Source organism: Danio aesculapii, chromosome 23 (assembly GCF_903798145.1).
Source record: "Danio aesculapii chromosome 23, fDanAes4.1, whole genome shotgun sequence".
NCBI classification, from domain to species: Eukaryota; Metazoa; Chordata; class Actinopteri; order Cypriniformes; family Danionidae; genus Danio; species Danio aesculapii.
Window position 1 is genome coordinate 32,588,715 of NC_079457.1, and position 23,160 is coordinate 32,611,874.

Below are 23,160 nucleotides of genomic sequence, written 5' to 3' on the forward strand. Positions count from 1 at the left end.
AGAACTGAAAAGACCAGGAAAAATAGATCTTCTCATCAGTCATCGAGAGGGCAGACTTGCTCCCCAAAGAGTGAAGATTGTTGGGGATCTTGTCCTGTGGGACAGCCCACTGGGGAAAACAGTGGCTGGAGCACATCCTGATCTGTTTGAGGTGGTGGATATGGCTGCATATGAGTCCAAAACACATTTTGCTCGGTCCATGAGAACAGCTGCAGCCAGGTATGAAGAAATCCTAGGAAAAGCAGAAAGACCAGCAATTACTGTTGCAATCCAAGAAGGGCAGCGCCCGAGAAGTTCACTAGCAAGCAACCGGGAGTTTATTGACTGGTGGAAATGGGACAGTATTGGCACAGCGTGTGAGCCAAAATGCAGAGGATGTCGCTGTGGAAACTGCCAGCCTGGGGGGAAGGAGATGACCCTAGCAGAAGAAAGGGAGCTAGAGATCATAAGAGCGGGTCTCACTTATGTTGAAAAGGATTCTCACAGCACAGCTCCACACTGGGATACAAAGTATCCATGGATTCAGGAGCCAGCTACACTTCCGTACAACAGAAGTGGAGTAGAACCTGCTTTCCTCAGAACAGAGAAGCAGCTAAAGAGGGTACCAGAATGGCAAGACATTTATACAACTCAAGTCTATGATATGGTGAAAAGGGGTGCAGCAACAAAGCTTACTAAACAAGTTATTGAGAAATGGAATGGACCTGTTTGGTATGTTAGCCACCTAGTAGCACCAAATCCACACTCAACTACCACGCCAGTGCGACTTGTCTGGAACAGTAGTCAGAAATTCAAAGGGCTAAGCATGAATGATCTTCTGTTGAAAGGACCAGATGTACTCAACCCAATCAGAGCTGTCTTGCTAAGATTCAGGAAAGGAGTATTTGCTGCTCTTGGAGACATAAAAAAGATGTACAACTCAGTATGGCTGGAAGAGCGTGAGGTTCATCTTCACAGGTTTCTTTGGAGAGACACTCAAGATGAGGAATTAAGTGAGTACGCTATCACCAGAGTTAACATTGGAGATCGTCCTGCTGGATGCATTGCACAGTTAGCTATGCGTGAGACAGCCAGACTGGCAAAGTTTGCTCATTTAAAAGAAGAATGCAGCCTCCTTGAGGAGGACAGTTATGTGGATGACATCCTTACACCCCATAATTGCCAAGAGAGGCTGAAAGAAATAACAAATGGGCTAGAAGAGATTCTAGCAGCTGGCGGATTTGCACTGAAACCATGGGTTCGGTCAGAGCAAAGTGGGAGGAAGCAAGCAGTTGATCCAAATCAAGTTCCTAAGGAATCAATCTCTCAATCTAAAACAATCATACTCCCAAACCAGCTAAGAGATGAAGAAAACAAGGCTTTAGGCACAGGGTACTTGGTAGAGGAGGATAAGCTGTACATCATGGCTTCCATTAATTTCTCAGTGAGAAAGAAGAAAATAAGAACAGGTCAGAACCTCTTGAAAAGTGAGGTGAGACTGAGAACACCAAATCCTTTGACCAGAAGGCACCTGCTAAGCCAAGTTGCTGGCCTCTATGATCCAATTGGTCTTGTTACCCCTGCCAAGCAGAAAGGTGCTATTCTTGTCAGAAAAGCTTTCCAGGAGACAGGAAAGGGAAGTCTAACCCGTGAGACATGGGACATGCCACTTTCTGAAAACCTCAGGGAAGAAACCATCGGATTGTTTGAGGAGTATGTGCAGCTTAATCAGGTCAAGTTCCACAGAAGTCTCACACCTCCTGGCTGGAAAGGAAAACCCTGGGGAATCACTTTCTCAGATGGTAGTGATAAAACATATGGAGCTGTATTGTACCTAAGATGGAATACAGACCAGGGGATAGACGTCAGACTATTTGAATCCAAAGCAAAACTAACACCACTAGACCAGAAAGGAGATGCTGTGAAGGCTGAAATCTGCGGTGCAGTTTTCGATGCACGTCTCAGAAAGTAGTTTGAAAAGCATGGACGGATGGAAGTGGAGCGTTGGTTTCACCTGGTAGACAGTCAAACCGTGCTGGGGGCAATGGCTACCAAACCTTCTTTGCAAACAGAGTTGGAGAAATCTAAAAGTCTGGATCAGTCAGTGACTGGTGGTGGATCCCAGGGGACTTTAATATTGCTGACATCATTACTAGAGGAGGCACTCCTGAAGATCTTGCTGAAGAGTCCGAATGGCAGGAAGGACCACAATTCCTCAGACTTTCAGTAGAGGAGTGGCCAAAGCTGCAGAGGTTGCTGCTGATGCAAAGGAGAATGTTAACAAACTTCAACAGAAAACATTCTCAGCGGTTCTGACAAAATCTCAAACAAAGAAGAACCTGACAGAAGCAGAGAAAGAAATTCCTGAAGTTTCAGTCCTTGATGATTCAATCAATGTTGTTTCTGACTCTGACATCTGTAAGAATGCAAAGAGACCAAACTTACCAAAAGGAACACCTGGTGACTTAATTATTAAGAAACTAGTGAATGTGGAAAAGTACAGCAATTTAACCAAGTTAGTCAGAGTCGTCAGCTGGGTTTGGCATGCTGTAAAAAAGTGGCTAGGATTCAGGGATCAGGACTCAATAGAGGGGAAAAGAAAAGAAGTGTTGCAAAACAAGATCAAGCAAACAATGTTCACTGTGAAAAAAGGAAGAATATATTCTGAAAGAACTCTTTCTGGCAGCGCAACAGGGTGTGACTTTTCCTGACATTACACTTAGCAGACTGGCTGTGTATAGAGAAGACACAGGACTCTTGGTTTGTGGTGGACGAATCCAGATCTTTAATGAGGAAAAGATTGCAGTCCCAATATTTCCTTGCAGTGCATGGGTGTCCATGTTATTAGCCCAAGAAGCCCACAATGCAAATCATGAAGAGGTAGCAGGAACACTTCTAAAAATGAGGAAAAAGGCGTGGGTGATTAAAGGTGGGAGACTAGCCAAGAAAGTAGTAGACAGCTGCGTAATCTGCAGGAAGGCAAGAGCAAAGAGATGTGAGCAAATCATGGCAGACCTTCCTCCTGAAAGGACAGAGCCAGCAGCACCCTTTGCATACACAACTTTAGACCTGTTTGGACCATACACAGTAAATGACGAAGTTAGAAAAAGGATACATCTCAAAGTTTGGGGAATCGTTTACTGCTGTATGGCATCCAGGGCAATACACACTGACATTGTGAGTGACCAGTCTGCTGAAGGGTTTATGCTAGCCTACCAAAGATTCACAGCTCTGAGGGGTCATCCGAGGAAATTATGGTCCGACCCAGGCTCAAATTTCATCGGAGCTAAGCCTGCTCTCACGGAACTCTACAAGTTCCTGGACAAGTTGGAAACATCTGAGTTAGAGAGAGAAGCTGCTAAACACGGAACTGAATGGGTTTGGAAGATCCATCCTGCAAGTTCTCCTCACAGGAATGGTGCAGCAGAGGCCGCTGTTCGAATAGTAAAGCGAGGCCTTTACAACTTGGGAGGGAATGGTGTTTTCACTTGGAGCGAGTTCCAGACCTTCCTTTATATGGCATCTAACCTGGCCAATGAGAGACCCATTGATGCAAGGACTCAGAGCAGAGAGGATTGTATAGAGTATGTCACTCCCAACTGTCTCCTGTTAGGAAGATCTGGACCAAAGGGAGACCCAGGTGACTTTGATTTTGTTGGCTATCCTTATAAAAGATTAAAAGTCATTCAAGGGGAAGTTAACAAGTTCTGGAGGAAATGGAGTCAGCTAGCAGGCCCAAACTTATTTGTTAGAAATAAGTGGCACACCAAGGAACGGAATGTTGCTGTTGGAGATATAGTCTGGCTAGCAGACCAAAATGCTCTGAGGAGTCAGTACAAGTTGGCCAGAGTCATTCAAGTCAATGCTGATGACAAAGGTATTGTCAGAGATGTGAATGTTAAAGTCTTCACAAGCTATCCAGTCTCAAATGTGAAGCCTGCTAAAGCCAAAGTCACAGCCAAAAAGTTGACTGACAGAATCCCTGCAACTATCCTCCACAGAGACGTTAGACGTTTAGTCGTCTTAATACCTATAGAGGAACAGCACTAAACACGCACTTAATTCTGTGAACAGCTTTAGTTCAAAGAACCAGTAGTTCAAGTGGGAGGTGTAAAGTCAAATTGCGAATTTGCACTTCATATCAATCAGTGCATTAAGGAATTAGGCGGAACTATCAAAACCGAAAGTTTTGGCGGAAGCAATTGGCTGACGGAGCTTGCCGAGGGGTTACGGGAAGTGCCGAGGAGATAGGGGAAGTGCCGAGTCAACGCGGAAGACAGAAAGCTCACATGACAGATGCATGCAGACATGAGCTGAAAGCTGAAGAACGCGATCGCTGCATTAAAAAACACTCGCGATTGCATGCTTAAAGTTTAAAGCTGCAGTGAGTAAGAAAGGGGAAGCACATCAGCACTTGGTCATTTCCTAATTACAAAGGACTGTCATATGCATCGTCTTATTTCTAATTATGTGCAATATAAAACATAACTGCTATTTTGTTGCACTTTAGTTGATTATTTTGTGCATTATAGTTTTGTGCACAATATTCAGTTAATTATACTGTTCATTTGTTTAAATAGTTCATGTAAAGTGAAATGCTGCATTAATACTGGAAATACGACTTGAATATGCAAATGATCGGACACTTAGACAAAGTTTGCAAAGTAAATGTCTTTATTTACATTATATTGTGTTCTGTTTAAGCCAGTATTGGTAATAATGTATATTTTATATATTTTGTTCTTTTTCTAAGGTTATTAACCTATTGCTACCTATTGCTGCTTATTGTTACTACCACTGTTACACCGCTACAGTGTTGTATTATTGGACAAACTAAATGCTTGTCAAATCTGACAAAATTGAAAATACAAATGCTGAAACAGCTTTGGAGCTGTTCCCTGTGTACCCTGTTATTGGCTGAAGCTCTTTCGAGTTAGAAGCAGATACTGATGTGTGAAACCCATAATAACTCGACAATCAACTCTTCTTTATCTTTAGGCCATGTTCCAAATTCTTACAAGTTAGCTGTTATTAAACCTATTATTAAGAAACCACAACTGGACCCCAGCAACTTAGCTAATTATAGGCCTATTTCAAGTCTTCCATTTATATCTAAAATACTAGAAAAAGTTGTTTCTGCTCAATTATGCTCCTTTCTGCAGACGAACAATGTTTTTGAAGTGTTTCAGTCAGGTTTCAGAGCTCATCACAGTACAGAAACTGCATTAGTGAAAATAACCAACGATTTACTCTTAGCTGCTGACCAAGGGTGCATCTCGCTATTAGTTCTACTCGATCTTAGTGCGGCATTTGACACCATTGACCATGGTATCCTCATTAATCGCTTAAAGTCTACAGGTGTCCAGGGACAGGCCCTACAATGGTTTAAGTCATACTTAGCTGACCGTTACCAGTTTGTGAATATTAATGGACAGCCTTCACTAATCAGCCCAGTAAAATACGGGGTGCCTCAAGGATCAGTTTTAGGCCCTTTGCTGTTTACAATATACATGCTACCCCTGGGAGACATTATTAGAAGACATGGGATCAGCTTTCACTGCTATGCAGATGATACTCAATTATATATTTCAACTAAACCTGACGAGACGTCTTAACTGTCTAAGCTAACTGAGTGTATTAAAGATGTTAAAGACTGGATGACCAACAATTATCTTCTCTTAAACTCAGACAAAACAGAGTTTTTACTTATTGGGCCTAAATCCTATACACAGCAGATCTCACAATTCAACCTACAATTACAGGGATGCAAAGTTAGCATTAGCTCTACTATAAAAGATCTGGGTGTCATATTAGACAGCAATTTAACTTTTAAAAATCATATATCCCATGTCACAAAAACTGCTTTCTTTCATCTGAGAAATATCGTTAAGTTACGAAGCATGCTATCCATCTCAGATGCAGAAAAGCTAGTCCATGCTTTTATGACTTCTAGGCTGGATCTTCTGTCTCGCTACAATCCAACTCGCTCTTTAAGGTCTCAAAACTTAGGGCTTCTGGTAGTACCTAGAATAGCAAAGTCGAGTAAAGGAGGTCGAGCCTTTTCATTTATAGCTCCTAAACTCTGGAATAGCCTTCCTGATAACGTCCGAGGCTCAGACACACTCTCCCAATTCAAAACTAGATTAAAGACCTATCTGTTCAGTAAAGCATACACTTAGTGCACCACTTAGGGGGCTTCCACACAGGTTCTGCTTCTTGTTTATATACACTATGAACAGCAGCTACGCTAATTATTTTCTTTATTCTCCATTTCCACCTGGAGATACTCTTCCCGAGGCCCTCAGACTATGCAGAGTCACTGATTCAATCCAAGACCAACGACGAGATGATCCTAAGGTTTCCATATCCTGAACCAGGCCGTATCCTGAACAGCTACTGTGGTGGTCATGGAAGAGTGGAGAACATGAGACTGATTCCTGTGACGCTCCAGAGACAGACAAGTCTTCGCTGAGGCCAGCTTCCAGCCTCCGCCACTGAGACTGCAGCTCTGCACAAGACGTTTGGCCAGCGGAGAAATTAAAATGATCGTGCCCAACTGAGCCTGGTTTCTCTCAAGGTTTTTTTTCTGCACTTCCGCCATTTAGTGAAGTTTTTTTTCCCTCTCCGCTGTCGCCACTGGCTTGCATGGTTCGGGATCTATAGAGCTGCGCATCGTTGGATTTGCTCTTCAGTGTTTGGACTCTCAGTAGTGATTATTAAACCACACTGAACTGAGCTAAACTGAACTGAACTTAAACACTACAAACTGAACTACACTGTTCCAATTTACTATGACCTTTTATGTGAAGCTGCTTTGACACAATCTACATTGTATAAGCGCTATACAAATAAAGGTGAATTGAATTGAATTGAAAAATAGGTGCGATCAGTACCAGTCTGTAGAATACCTCGGGCGAAACAGTACTCCACGAACCCATCCCTGCTTGATGGTGGCATCTTGCTTAGCAATCGGTCAACATGAGAGCCACAGCGCAACTCGTATCCGTTTGGCCCTTCCAAAGTTTTGAGCATGCCTACTAGAGTTTGGATGGACAGAGAAAAGGAGTCAAAGGTTTCTGCATCACCAAACTTGACTGCGGGGGCGTTCAGTGTAATACTGAGTTCCGATTGGACCAGTTGTCGTGGCTGTCCATATTTATCTTGCAGTGCTTACATGGCAGTGGTGTATGGCCTAGGGTCGTACATATATGCTTTAGCTAACTGCAGTGCACTGGGGAGTTTTAAATGAATTAGAAGGACCTGATATTTGTAATGTTCACTCAGATGAGGTTGATTATTCATTACATTTTCTAAGGCCATCTTTAATAAGGCAAAATCACTCTCTTTACCGGTGTCAAAATGTGGGATAGCTGGCTTAGGAACACCGTAGGCAGAAGCACCTAACATGTCCAGACCGGGTAATTGAGCTAGGGAGGGGTACAACCCTGACCGAATATGAGAGGTGTCAGGTGTGGGACCAGTGTACGGTGCAGATGTCCCATAAGGGCTAGAATGCATAGAAGAGTAGCATTGTACTTGTAGCGGACATCCCACAGTTACAGTAGTGGGTTATGGAACTACAATGTGGACACTGACAGATGGTGCCTGACTATAGGTAGAAGAAGTATCTGCACAATGTTGCGGCTTATTCACAACAGATGAATTAAAAGTCAAAAGAGCTACATTTGGATTTGACATTAGGGTGGGCGGTATGGTACCTAATGCAGCAAATGATGTTTTAGCTGTGTTGGGTTGAGTCAACTGAGGTTCCGCGGCAGGAACCGCACTGTTTGTGACAGGTAATGCAGGGGGATGCATTACTGAGGACCCAGGTACAAATGAAACGTGACAAGGAGTAGAGTGACTAGGCATTAATTGTACTGATGTGTAAAGGTTTACAGCATTGTCATGTTGAAGGCTTACCTCAGATCGAGGATCAGCAGCTAGGCTGGACTGTGATGCAGTAACACTGACATCTGGTGATTCCTGTTTAAGAAGTTCACACACAAATTTAGCAGCTTTAAGCTCGTTTTGTACCTTTTTTAGACGACGTCTCGTATCTACTTGCTTAGCTATTGACTCTCTAGCCTTTGTGGCTTGTTCCTGTATATACTGTGCTTCTTTAGCTTGTGTGTCTAGTCTGTCACACTCTTTATCTACAATGGCCTCCCCTTCGATCTGCTGTTGCAGTTCTTCCAAGTCCATAGTCTTTAGTTTTTCTTCCAACATGGCAGCTTGAAGATCAGAAAGTCCATGTCTGGGAAGTCTGTAGTGAGCACTGCTATGAGATCTAGATGATGTGCTGGAAATGGTGCCTGCTGAAATGGACCTGGATGCATGTCTTGACCGTCTGGATGGTCTCTGCGAAGATGCACCGGTTTGAGGCATCTCAGGATGCAGGCTAGGAGGAATCTGGATGTTGTAGTCGGCTAGATGAATAGGAAGATGTCTTTCTCTGGGAGACCGAGGTCTGACGGCAAGATCAGCTTCACTGGAAGGTTCAGGATCCATCTTGAGACACGATCCGGCTCGAAGGACCATATACGAGCATATGGGACGCTCAGGGGGGTTCAGGTGTCATGCACACAAGATGGAGCTATTCTCTTGCTCCTTCATCTCTTGCCTCCAATTGTAAAAGGAAGAAAGACTGGGAAAATCAGTGCTCCAGAAGCAGCTGATCATGTTGTAAAGTTCATGAAGGTAAAATAAAGTTCTTGTAAGATTTACTCATTTAGTCTTGACAGCAGTTGGCGTAATCTGTGTATCTGCATAGTCGTCATATACAGATTTCAAAATATAGAACAGAGCAGAAAACTTAATCTCTTTACATCTCACATTAAAATATTACTACATCTACAATTTAAGGGGGAAACAATGTTTTCATAAACGCATTACAATAAGATTTAATTTGTTACTGATGATATTTAAATACACCGAACAATACTTGCATTGCATTTATTAATTTTGGTTAATGTACATTAATACATTTTTGAAAAAATATATGTTTGTGTTCGTTGCTTATATGTCACACACCTGAGGATGAGACTTTAATTTGTGAATTTGAACATGAAAAATCTGTCAGTTGTTATATAAAAGAAACGCTGCTTAAAATCTCTCATCAGGTGGGGACAAGCATCAAGGCATTTCTTGAGCGAGCTGGATCTACACAGCCCTTCCTCCATTGTGTTGGAAAAAAGAGCAGTAGCATTCAGACATTTTACATCATCTTGGACCAGAAGGCCATTCCCTTCCAGCTGTTGCAGCCTTTGATGAACTCTTTAAAGAGCCCATATTATGGGTTTTTGAAAATGCCCTTCCATGTAGTGTGTAACACAGCTCTAAGTGAAGTGAAATATCCAGCTAAGGCTTAAATCTGTAAGTGTACAGTGTTTAAAACTATTGATTCATCTATAAAACAGTCGACTCATAGTGCTTCAAACGAGTCGTCTTGATAACGAGTCATTAGGTGTTTCGCGATGACGCAGCTACGAAACACAAGTAGTTGGGAGCGCAAACCCGGGAGATTTGAAACCTGCGGCCCCGCCCACTAACAGAAAAAAAAGTCTCAGACACACACACACACAGACAGACACCGGTCGAATGAAGTCACGCTGTGCAGATGGATATTATTGAGTCTAATTAAAGAGGAAACCTCAGCATTATAGCCCAGCCTTGAGCAGTTCTGAGTGCTTCTGAAAACTATATGCTTTCAAAGAAGACTTCTTCAGTTTGTTAAAGGAAGGATCAGTATAGACTGTCAGAACATGGATCAGTGCATCATGGATCAGTTTCTTCCCCCATTTCACCAGTGTAAGTACGTGCGATTAAAATTATTGCCTCGTTTACTCTATCTTGCAAATTATGTATTTAGTTGTGTTTTGTTACTTGTAACCATGTGTGCTGTATCAGGTTAACTCTTTATATTCTCATATTGCGTGTAAAGCCATGTTGAAAACGCGACGCGTGCCGCTTTGATTACGGATCGTCAGCTGTTTACACACATGCAACGGTCAAGTAATGTGTGTGTGTGTGTGTGTGTGTCTCCCCGTGTGTGTAACGCACAGGTATTCGCGGATATAACTGAGCGCCGCGCCGCCTCAATTCAGCCGCTCATTTATGGACGCGCCGGCCCTGTGTGTGTGTGTGTGTAACGCACGGGTATTCGCGGATATAACCGAGCGCCGCGCCGCCTCAATTCAGCCGCTCATTTATGGACGCGCCGGCCCTGTGTGTGTGTGTGTCTCCTCGTGTGTGCAACGCATGGGTATTCGCGGATATAACTGAGCGCCGCGCCCTCTCTATTCAGCCGCTCATTTATGGACGCGCAGGCCCTTTGTGTGTGTGTGTGTGTGTGTGTGTGTGAAAAGAGTAAGAAGACTGTGACTAGGAGGCTAGGAGATCTCCTCGCCAGTTCTTGGACTTTTTGCTCAATAAAAAAGTTCGTCGTCAGTATTTTCTAGTCCATCGTCTGTGTTTACATTCACCCACTGGCAGCCAAAATCCACTATGAAGCGTGTATGCACTGTGACTACTTTTATATTGTAGATTAGCAGCTGGGCATTTCACTCTGTCTTGCGCTGAAGCCTGTCACTGTCGACCAATCGCAGCAGGCTGCCATTGGTCCAATCAGCGCAGATTAGCTTCGCGCTGAGGATGGGTTTGGGAACAAATGAATCGCTGAACGATTCATATGGGAGTCACTGGGATAATTAGGTAAAAATAAATGCAGATTATAAGACCATCAAAGTGTTGTTTGACCTTGCATGCATATTAGACTGTTGTTGGAGACCCTTACAACCTAAATATGACCCTATTTCATGTATAATATGGGCTCTTTAAGGCAAACTTTGTCGTTGCTGTATCGTATGATGAGGCTTTGTGCAACTTCTATACGTTCATTCAAACAACGGTATTTGGAATTGATGTGGGCACTGCCAAGAAAAGTCCAAGGGTCAGGGAAATCTGTGTGAGAATTCACAACACTGAGGGTTGACTCCCCCTTCCCCCCAGCATCTTGCTCAAATGTTCTCATGCTTTTGTTGCAAGGTACACCACAGAAGTTGTTCAAGTTTGTTTCAGTATCTGACATTATGCACTATTTACTCGAAGGGGTTGTGCAGTATGAGTTAAAACTGCTTTTTCAGTACTTTGTTAAAGACTGCATTTCATCAGATACACTTTCAGAAAGAATTCAGAGCTTCAACTGTGGGCACAGTGAAAGAAAGAACAGACCAAGTGGATGTTTGATGATGGCAGCAAGGACCTTGGTCTCAATGCTATTCAGTCATGGTACCTTCTGCGCAATACCCCCTTGATATTTGGAGATCTAGTTGACGTGGACAATGGTTACTGGAGACTGATGCTACTTTTGATTCAGATTGTGAGCATTGTATTCTTACCAGTTGTAACACATGGTATGACTTGTTTTTTTTAAGCATTTAATTTCTGATCATCATAAACTTTTTAAGTCCATATTTCCTGAAAAAAGATTGATTAAAAGCACCATCTAATGATCCATTATCCTAGATGTATTAGGAAAATAGGTCTACTTATACATACGTGGTGCATGTGATTAGAAGGAAAGCATAACTTTAAGAAGTCTGTAAAAAACTTTAAAAACATAATCAAAACATTAGCCAAGAAACATCAACATCAGTTGGCTTTTCATTTTCATTTTTATTTTAAAAGATTTCTGTTTGGTCCTTTTAATGCAGTCTCTACTTGCACTCTGGAGGGTAATGAGCTTTTAACTGAAATTTGCAATGTACCCACTGTCTCCACTACAACCTGGGTAAAAAATTATGGAACTAAATACCAAGTTGAAATGTTTGTTTGCTCTTCTGTTGAAAATGAAATGCCTGTTTTAAATAAGATTAGCAATATTATTGTAAAATATGGACAAGCTTTTCTTTTGGCCAGTAATGTGTAATTACAGTGTGTTTCGATGAACATGTGCATGCATTCTGTATTGAGGAAGTGGGTAATTTTCACTCTCATTTGTGTGGATAATTTGATGTACTATAGACCTTATGACAGGCAGTTTTCATATGCCCGTGATGAGAGAATTTGCATTGTTCTCTGTTGTGTTTTTGTTTCAGACTGGAATTAACTGTAAAGGTTTTATTAATGCAGTGAAATGCTCTGTCTGAATAAGAATGTTAAATGTGGTGTACCTCAATAAAGTTTTTGCAATCTTTTCTGCAACTGTTATGCCATTTTACTTTTGTTGAAAGAACCAAAACGTAACAAAAGTGCTACTACAAATCAGTAATTTCAACACTCACCAATACTATATTCAAATAACACTGGTGTTGATCTTAAAAGGAGAGTGTAAAAATTTAACACTTTAATTGAGTACCAACATTGGTGAAGTGCAGAAACAACAACAGATAGTGTTGACTAGGTTCAAAAATAACAAAAAGGCGTGTTGAATTTACACTCAAAAAGTGGGAAAAACTTAACACTATCAAAAGTGTAAACGTTATACTCTTAGCATGGACACATATAGACACTTTGCTTGTGTTAAATTTAACACTGTTGCAGAAATAGGCCTTATGCAAACTCTCTCATTTCACTCAGTTTTCACTTGCAACTTGTTAAAACATGTTTAATAATGCATATAATGTTGTTAAAAACAAAAAGAATGATGATTTTCACTGTTTTGAGCAGTTTTTATCACTTGCTGTCTTTGGCCTTAGAAAGCTGAAAAAAGTTGATTCCTGCTATGCAGAAATAGGCGGTTCTGCAAACTCTCTCATTTCACTAAGTTTTCACTTGCAACTTGTTGAAACATGTTTAATACTGCATATAATGTTGTTAAAAACAAAAACAGTGAGCATTTTCACAGTTTTGAGCAGTTTTTATCACTTGCTATCTTTGACCTTAGAAAGCTGAAAAAAGCTAATTCCTGCTATGCAGAAATAGGCTCTTCTGCAAACTCTCTCATTTCACTCTCTATTCACTAGCAACTTACTAAAACATGTTTATTACTGCACGCAATGTTGTTAAAAACAAAAACAATTATGATTTTCACTGTTTAGAGCAGTTTTTATCACTTGCTGTTTTTGGCCTTAGAAAGCTGAAATAAGCTGAATCCTGCCATGCAGAAATAGGCTCTTTTGCAAACTGCAACTTGCAACTTGTTAAAACATGTTTAATACTGCATATAATGTTGTAAAAAACAAAAAGAATGGTGATTCCCCTTCTAGGGAACTTCAACACTGCGTCTAACCAGAACGCTAGGGGAACACCTCTTTTATACGCGTCTTGAAGCACATGTGAAATCAATCTAATGTAATTAAGCGGTGTCGTCAGACCAGAGAGTATAAAAGCCTGCACTGAGCATTCAGTGTTAACTTCTTTGCTTTCAAGAAGCACGCACGTGAAAAAACACCCTCTCTGTGACCATTCATTACTGACTTTGCATACACAAAATACAAAAAAACTGACAAACTAGCTTTTTTGTTTTTGATATGGCAGAAAAAAACTTTAAACGCTGTGTGCCTCCATGTCCCCGTTTTATCACGGCTGGTGACTCACATGATTTGTGTTTAGAGTGTTTGGGAGAGGAGCATGCCCTGGCAGCATTTGAGAATGCTGACTGTGTGCACTGTGATGCTCTCTCCCGCAAAGTGCTGCATAGTCGGAGGGAGTTCTTTAATAAAACTCCTGCGGGCTCGCGCTCCTCGCGGTTCGGGTCCCGCTCGTGCTGAGGCTGAGCGTAGACTCTGTTCATGGGGTTCCCAATTAGATTTAGCGGACGAGATGGAGACGGACTCTGTCCTTTCTCTTCCTCTATCCGCGAGATCTAATCCTCCCTCGGGAGTGTCAGAAGCACGCTCTGCGGTTTCTTCTGCGCCTAGTGGGAGGGCGGCGTCATCCGTATCCGAGTAAACCGATGCGCCGCTGCAGCAAAGCCAAAGAGGGTCGGGGGATCTGCCACCCCGGTCAGTAGAATATGAGGAGTTAGTGGAGGTGATTTCACGTGCTGCTGACAGGTTTGATGTAATAGACTGGCAGCCAGCACGTGAGCAGCAGCAGCTGCGTCTGACAGGAATGCAGGATGAGAGAGAATTACCAAGCAGAGTTGATCCTCCACTGAGGGACCTCCCCTTCTGTCCCGAACTACATCATGCGGTTTCTAAATCATGGAATAATCCGTATTCAGCTCGTTTAATGACACCAAAAACGGTTATTTATTCAGCAGTTCGTGGGCTGGGGGAAAAAGCATGTACAGAAATGCCAAAAATAGAAGAGGATCTAGCACGTCATCTTCGTCCAGATTTAAAATCTGCAAGGGTCCCTCCTTTGTCATCTAGACCATTAAGAGTCACATCTGGTCTAGTTGGCAAAGCATACATGACAGCTGGTCAGTCTGTCGGATGCCTGCACACTATGTCAGTGTTGCAGGCATATCAGGCTGACCTAATAAAAGAGTGCTTAGATGGTGGGGGAGCAACACCCGAACAGCTTCGAGAAGCTCTTCGGGTGTCGGATTTAGCTTTAAGAGCTAAAGAGGTGGCCTCTAGTTTGGGGCGGTCTATGGCAACCCTGGTGGCTACAGAGCGGTACCTCTGGCTGACACAAGCAGAGGTGTCAGAAAGTGATAGAGCTATTTTTATGGACGCTCCAATATCAAGCTCAGGGCTTTTCGGTGACGCCGTCGATTGCGTCGCCGAATCCTTTGACAGAGTGAAAAAACGCTCTAGCTCCCTCTGGGACTTTCTCCCCCCAAGATCTAAAAGTCAGGGGGCTGCTAAAAGACAGCCCCAGCCGTCAACCAGCTCCTCATATCGGGCGGTACAAAAGGAGAGTGTGGCGTCTTGGGCTCCCCCTCAGGAAAAGAGGGCCTGGAGAGCACGCTCTCAGCCTGAGCCTTCCTCAAAAAATCCCACAAGGAAAATAGTAATTTCCAGGAAGGCGATAGATAAAAGTCCTGACGTGTTGGGAGTCAGGCTTCCCAGGGCCCCCCCTGGACATCGAGAGCGCCATTCGGCGCCCTCATTGAACCAGGGTCTGTGGAGAAAGGGACACACCACCTCACCACTTACGTCGGTGGGGGGATTTTTGTCTCCCGGGGTGGGCATTCCTCAGTGTCTGAGGGCATTGGGGACCCCACCCCCTCTTCGGAGGGTCCAAGAGCAACCAGAGGCCAGTCTCGAGAGGCTGGTACCCCTAGCACATTTTTTGGCAACGTGGAAACACCTGCCGATGGTGTCTCAGTGGGTCCTGTTCACGGTGGAACACGGCTACAAAATACAGTTTTGTGCACGGCCACCTCACTTCAACGGTGTTACACCCACCATAGTGAAGCCAGAACAGGCTCTGGTTATGGAACAGGAAGTACTGGCTCTATTAAAAAAAGGCGCGATAGAGCGTGTTCTCCCACTCGACAGAGAATCAGGGTTTTACAGCCGGTATTTTATAGTTCCCAAAAAGGATGGGGGACTGCGTCCCATATTAGATCTGAGAAATCTAAATCGGTCCGTCGGGGCCCTCAGGTTCAGGATGTTAACCATCAAAAACGTGGTGTCACAAATTCAGTCCGAGGACTGTTTTGTGACAATAGACCTGAAAGACGCATACTTCCATATATCCATCCCGTTCTTCCAATCGGCCTAGCTCTGTCACCTCGAACCTTTACCAAAGTAGTCGAAGCGGCACTAGCACTACTTCGTATGCAGGGTATACGTATCCTAAACTACATAGACGATTGGCTAATTCTAGCTCAGACTCACGATATGGCAGTTCGACATCGAGATGTCGTTCTTACCCATATCAGAAGGTTGGGGTTTCGGTTGAACACCGGAAAAAGTGTGCTTGTTCCAGCCAGGACAACCATTTTTTTAGGTGTGCTATGGGACTCCATGGCGAGCACATCTGTCCCCGCCACGAATCGCTTCGATTCAGTCAGCCGTACACAGAGTCAAACTAGGCCAGTTCATCACTGTGAAACAGTTTCAGAGAGTGTTGGGTCTCATGGCAGCAGCAGCCAGCATGATTCCGTTTGGTCTGCTGTACATGAGACCCCTGCAGTGGTGGCTCAAATCCAGGGGGCTTTCACTCTTTATTCACTTGCAACTTGTTAAAACAAGTTTAATACTGCATATAATGTTGTTAAAAACCAAAAAAGAATGATGATTTTCACTGTTTTGAGCAGTTTTTATCACTTTCTGTCTTTGGTCTTAGAAAGTTGAAATAAGATGATTCCTGCTTTGCAGAAAAAGGCTCTTCTGCAAACTCTCTCATTTCACTCAGTATTCACTTGCAACTTGTTAAAACATGTTAAATTCTGCATATAATGTTGTTAAAAACAAAAACAATCATCATTTTCACTGCTTTGAGCAGTTTTCATCACTTGCTGTCTTGAGCTTAGAAAGCTGAAATAAGCTGATTCCTGGTATGCAGAAATAGGCTCTTCTGAAAACTCTCTAATTTCACTCTCTATTCACCCACCAAGCAAAGGTACGTCCAAAAGACGTATTTTCTACGTCTCTGTCAGACGTTGAAATTACGTCCTCTGAAGAGCCAGAATGAAAGTTTTTATGACGTCTTTTATTGACGTCTTTTCAACGTCTTTTTCTACATCCTTTCGACGTCTTTTCGCCGTCTTTTTTCTCTATTTACTTTTATTTATTTGTATTATGTATTTTTGTGATTCTTTTGAATGACTTTAACACCCACCGGACAAATAAACAGACAGTGCACATTAAATTGAAACATATTTATTTAAATAAAAAACAAACAATCCAATTCACAATAAGACCAGAAACTTGCATTAAAGGGACAGTTCAGCCGAAAAATTAATATTTAAACTCTCAGATGAAGGATTTTTTTGGAAGTATTGCACAGAAAAATTATTTTCTGTGTCCGGCTCCTCCCTTTCTTGCTGGTGCATGCTTCAGGTGCTCGGATGCATGATTTTTTATATTTTCTTCTGTAGCATCCTTGCTCCATTTCATTACTGCAGCTGTAATTTAAAAGACAGAAATTATAAATAAGTTACAACAACAAAAAATAGCTTAAAGCCATTTATCAAGTACATGTTTTCATATAGACAATACTATATATAGCACTGTTTGAATCTGTTGTTGGCATAACCATTACATCATAATCGCCGAATATACTCATTGGGCTCTATTTTTTACGGTAAGAATCTGAAGAAGGAAAGTAAAAATGTGTAGATTTCACTGATTAAGAGATCGTGGTTGAATCTCAACAGATGCTGAGCTCGGTGTATGTTGTAAATATTCTCCCTGTATACACCTACTTGTGAGGACGAAATTGAAACTAAAGCTAAACTGGAAAGGAAAGGAATTAAAACCCTGCACTGCAGCTCCCTGACTCGCATTTTTTTATTATTATTATTTTTTTTTTTACTATATTTGAATGTTGCATGACAAAAGTTTTTTTTTTGCAAGATTGCGACAGGCCATACTCTACACAGCCAAATCCTTTATTACAGCTAAATGTATTATATAAATTTACTATATAAATTTACTTGGCACAATTTTATTTAGACCCACACTAAATTGAATTAAGATACTCAAAGACAATAAAAAGATTAAATAAGTGATGATTTACTAAAAAATTTTAATGTTCTTAGTCATTTTAACAGAAAAGCAAGAAATATTAAATGGATATAATAATGTTTATAATTATTTTAACAACGAGACTTTGCACACATGGTTGGAATGGTTTTGCGAACCAACTATCCCCTGTGGCTTCTAAATATTTATTATAACAGTATGTATTATTAAGTATACTTATTAAAAACCCACACATCAATACCCTGATTTTCCCTAAATGTACACATGTAATTCTAACATTGTTATTTTATTAAAATTACAAAACACAAAAGAGTTCTGATTATTTCTACCTTGAACTACCGCGGTCAGAATTACCGCATGCATTTCAGTGTCTTACTTTCCCCATGTATTTGAATATGCGTGCCTCTGTTCCTTACAACTTCCTGCTTACATAAACATAACTTTATGATAGGAAAAAATACTTTACTTTAGATATGTCTGCAGTAATAAGTTCCGCGAAAAGTAACTTGCTCTCCCGATTGTAAAGTAAAAGTGAAGTGCACCGGCAGTCTTGTAACTCATACACACATTTAGAGGCTACATTGCCAAACAGATTACACTTTCAGGGTAATAAATGACTTAAAAAATATTATGACAGACATTCAATGCTTTATTCTTATATCTCAGTAGAAGCTTTAAATACAGATATGATGTGACAATATGACATCTTATTTGAAAACAGAACTAGCCATTCTAGAATTCTGGTTCAAAACCATATTTTTAAATAAATAAATAAATAGAGTGTGACAGGCGATGCATCAAAGCTAGCCCTTGCTTATGCAGAGGTAACTGTTGTTTCTTGTTTTTATTTAGTTTAATAATACTTGTGTATGCTTTATATGCTTTTACTGGTTTTTCGTTTGTTTTTCTATACGGGCGTGGTAATCATTTTTATAATTTTATATTTCTATTGAAAAAATTCTCTTATTAGAACAAATTTCGTTTACTATAATTTGTATATTAATTTTATTACGTTTTTTGTCGTCAGTTATGTCCAAAATAAACAAGAACGAATACCATTTAAGGAGAAATTAATTGTCAAAATCATCCATCATGCCATTGCAGTTTCATTCTGATTAATTTATTCAAGTCATTTTACCACAATATGCCAGGAACGCTTTCTAAACTTAATTTCAGCACTAAAATCGCGTGTCCAGTGGTCATTTTAATTAGTGAAATTTATTCAGAAAATTGCTGGAAGAATAAAGATAATAAATAATAAACTAAACTCATTTTGCGCTTGCCACTGAGCACAGCCTAAACAATTTGGGTTATTTGTAAATTGTTTAAATTCGACCATTAACCTAATTAATATATTGTTCAATTTGATTTAAATGACCAATACAAACATTATAGTACTATAATCCATTAAATCCTTTATAGGATAGCTTTAACAATTCATTAAAACCAAACCAAATTTAAAATAAAAATAGGTTGACAGACTTGCCTCAAAGCGCACCATATTTGCTCCGTCTGAAGACAAACTGTTTTAGCCATTTTTTAAATAGTGTATTTTTATTTAGTTTGAATGTTGCTTGCCTGTATTTTGTCCAATTTGTTATTAATAGACGCATAAATGCGTGGTAAATAAAAAGACAGTGCTCAGGCAAAAAAAAAAATGACAACTTAATTTTTTTTTATTTTAAATTAAATGTAAATAAATGTAGGCTATACTGCTTTAAAATAAATATTCAAAGAAATAAACTACAACATAAACACTTGATAAACACCAAGCGCATCATCAAACTGGCGGCGGTGCTGAACGGCTGGTTCTGGTAGGCAGAATTAATCGAAAAAAAAAAAATCGTTTATTCACTCCTGATCCCACGATTTGAGTGTCAGAGAGCTGCTGATATTGGGGTTTTAATTGGCGAGTTTCGATATCGTCAACACATTCTTTGAGAATTAAACGAAGTGAAAGGCCTACTGTGGTTTCTATAAAGCAGCAAGTACACTTTTTCTTTAGGATATTTGGCGATCAGTAAGTTGTAAGTAAGTTAAAAATGAATAAATTTGCTTCAAAAAAGATTAGTTGAAGTTACTTTTAAAAAGTTAGTTTTAAGACCACTTTGCTTTTAAAGCATTTAGTTAACGTTAACCCTAAAAAATTGAGGACACCCATTGTCTTAAAATTAAGTAAATGATCACTGTAAAAATTTAAATAAAAGTTAAATAAAATAAAAAATAAAAAAGCTAAAAATATTTGTTTATTCAGTGATTAATTTATTTTGTTAAACAAAAACTTTTTTATTTGCTGTTGAACTTAATCTCAATTCTTTAATCAGAAATTTGTCTTATGTTCTCCTAAAAACACAAGATATAAAGATTGGATTTTTTTAAAAACAATTAAGCAATACTTTTGTTTAAGCATAAAACAATTTAGCAATACAATTACAGTCTGCTGTTAACAAGCAGAATAACTGAGAAGAAATGCAAAACTACACCTGATTCAGTCAGAGCTGGATGAAATCAGCTGAAATAAAACTAATGTTAACAGAGGTGCGGATCTAAATGCAGTTAATTAAAGATTAGTCAGGCAGGCAATGGTCAAAACAGGTGCAAATGGTAGCATGAAGGTATCCAAAAGAATAGTAAAAGTCACAGTCAAAGAGGTCGGGGCAGGCAGCAAAACAACATAAACAGTATAGACAGGTCAGACAAAAGATCACTGCAGATAATGCCTAGTTCAGACTGCATGATTTTAGCCCCGATTTTGACTCGCTGACAGGTTTTGAGAAATCGGCGACAAATGCCTGATATCACAGGCAAATCAGTATGCTGGAAGAGTTGGCGTTTCATTCCGCTGTGGCAACCCCAGATTAATAAAGGGAATAAGCCATTAAGAAAATAATGAATAAATGAATGAATGAATGAATGAATGAATATATTATAAATTATTACAACCCCAATGAGGAAGTCTAATGCCACCTCTGATATACACACACAGTAATAAAGTCCTGTAAAAATGGCATAATCTATAGTAAAATACTACGCACTGTCACTGTGGAAACGACAAAAGAAATTAGTTATTAAAACAATTATTTTTGAAATGCTTTGAAAAAATTCTCTGTTGAGCATCTTGGGAAATATTTTTTGAATAATTAAAGTCTCACAGGAGGGCTAATATTTTTTACTTAAAATGTAAAATAAATAACTTATCAAATAATAACAACCTTATAGAATAATCAGCCATGTGTTTCACAGGAGGACACATTATTAGTTTAATTATTTAAAACATTATTTTTTAATTGTATTTATTTTATTTGTTTTAATGTCCATAATGATTTGAAGCAACATATTTGTTTGTGTATATTTTGTATAATTTTTTGCAAACTACCAATGTGTGCATACCTTTCATTGCTCTGTAAATGTTGGAGGTCTCAAGGGCCACCTTGTCCCCCTTTCCCTTCATGTTGAAATGGGACATGAGACGATTACTGAAGAGCCTGTAGAGATGAGTACAAATTTGTATTATTCACTGATTATGGTGTTAAGCGATTTGCAATCTTGTGGTCCTTATATAGTAAATTAGTAAATAAATGAATAAATAATAATAAGTAAATAATGAAATTGCATTGGTGAATTGTTTGGAGTTGGAGTTCCCTTTCTCACACTGATAACAACGTTTTTAAGGAAAGCAATGAATTATGCATCTTAATATTTGGGAATCTTTCATACTAATTTACACCAAGTTGGGCCAGTGTTTGTACATTGTAATTTAATTTTTGCTGCTTGCCTTATTGGAGTAATGAACGTTATGAAAATAATATAGGCCTAAACCAACAGTTGCAGATTTTCAGTCAATTCTGGCCCACAGACAACAGCAAGAGATGAATACATATGATTTTTTAAACTATCCCTTATTCCTTACAACACTAGCACAGAAAAATAAACAATTCGTTCTTTCATCTTAAACAGTCAAGTCTTGTTCAAAACTATTTTTCCTGGAGGAGTTGTTTTACAACAGTATAGTTTGTCACCATTACAGTACAAGGGGCATTTTGCAAACACTACTTGTGTTACTCAGGCCTAATGTTAAGAAATGTTCAAGCTGAGGCTAGCATACAATATGAGTTTGAGGTACCCTCCGACCCCGGATAAGCGTGCACAAACATCCAAGGTGATACGTCAGAGGCGCCGGCCATGCGACCAAGCAAGATATGTGAACGCCTACAGTGGCACTGAGAAGATAAAACTGTTAAATGAAGTCGTTGTTTTTGTTTAACGTCCAGAAAAAAAACATTCTCGTAGCCTAAAAATATTATAAACGAAAGACACGTGAACTACTTTGAAGATATTTTTGGTGAACCTCTGGACTTTGAGTTGGGTAGCCTACCTTGCTGTCTCAGGGAATTGGAACGACACGAGGGTAAGTGATTAATTAATTACTTTTTTCATGTTTTGTGTGAACACTTTAAGTACACTATATGTGGAGAAAATGAATGAATAAATTAATGAATGAATGAGTAATTTTGATTGTGTTATTACATGGTCAGTGTACCGCTAATACTTTAAAGCTTACCTGTCAAGGACTTTATATACGCAGTCCCTCACATCCTTTCCTCCGATTCGAGCCAATTGCAGCACCTGTTGAAAGTTTATACAAAGTCTTTAAACAAACTCAGATTCTCTTTAAAATTCCACAAAAATAATTATGCTAAAATAATAATTAGTGTTCTTTCCTACAATATTAAAAAAAACAGTGCATGCTGTAAAGTTATTTTGATGTTTGATATTTTATCGGTTTCAATTCAATAAATCTCTTTGCGACTGTTATATTTTGAGTTCAAAATATGGCAAATAGACAGAAATGGGTACCCATTATTCTGCACAAGCCCTAACGTCTTGAAATAAATTAACCCTTTGAATGAATTAAAAAAATTAACTATATCAACTTATCTAATAGCAGTAGCCAATTATTCAGATAAGCATCGCTTTTGTGTACAAGACTCATTATGTATTTTATTATATTGTTTTTATTCCTTTTATAAAATAATACAAATCAATTAAACAACACCAACTGAGATAAAGGTAGCAAAATATTCACAATATTATTAACTGTAATACATTTCCACGTGTTTGAAACAATATGCATTCATCATATCAAAATTATGGATTAAGTACCATATATAAAAACAATAGATGCATAACTGTAAAAAGACAAAGCTTGTGCAAAATTTAGTGGGCTCAAGGGTAGTTTGTGCTCCTGTTTTTGACCCATATTCCTAATCAATAGGTGGCAGTAATACACCTATAGTAAAATAGCATAACTGTGCGAATTACAATGCGAAGAAGAGGAGGAGGACGACGACGACCACGAGCTTCATGGGTTTATAGGTAATACGAGTTACTTTTTCGACAAGGTGCTTTTTTCTTTTCATTCATAGCATTATTTTATCACATAGTAAATTGCGGTGGGGGGGACGCGATTATAGCCCGTTTTAGTATTTAATGCTGACCATTACTTCTCGCTCTCTCTCACACGCACAAACACTCAATTTAACTTATAATAGCATTTTGAAACTGGTTACTAACTAACTAATGCAGTTACCAATCAGACACATTAAAATTTTTCCCGCTCCAACAGCTGATA

General features: G+C 39.7%; 1 long non-coding RNA gene across 1 annotated transcript; it reads right to left on the reverse strand.

Moving 5' to 3' along the window:
- Positions 1-16,687: 16,687 nt before the first annotated feature.
- LOC130217408 (uncharacterized) lies at positions 16,688-22,167 on the reverse strand. The gene is made up of 3 exons (XR_008835869.1): positions 22,090-22,167; positions 20,919-21,013; positions 16,688-16,948 (listed from the first exon to the last, which is right to left on the reverse strand). It is a non-coding gene; the product is annotated as an uncharacterized LOC130217408 (long non-coding RNA).
- Between the last annotated feature and the right edge of the window lie 993 nt (positions 22,168-23,160).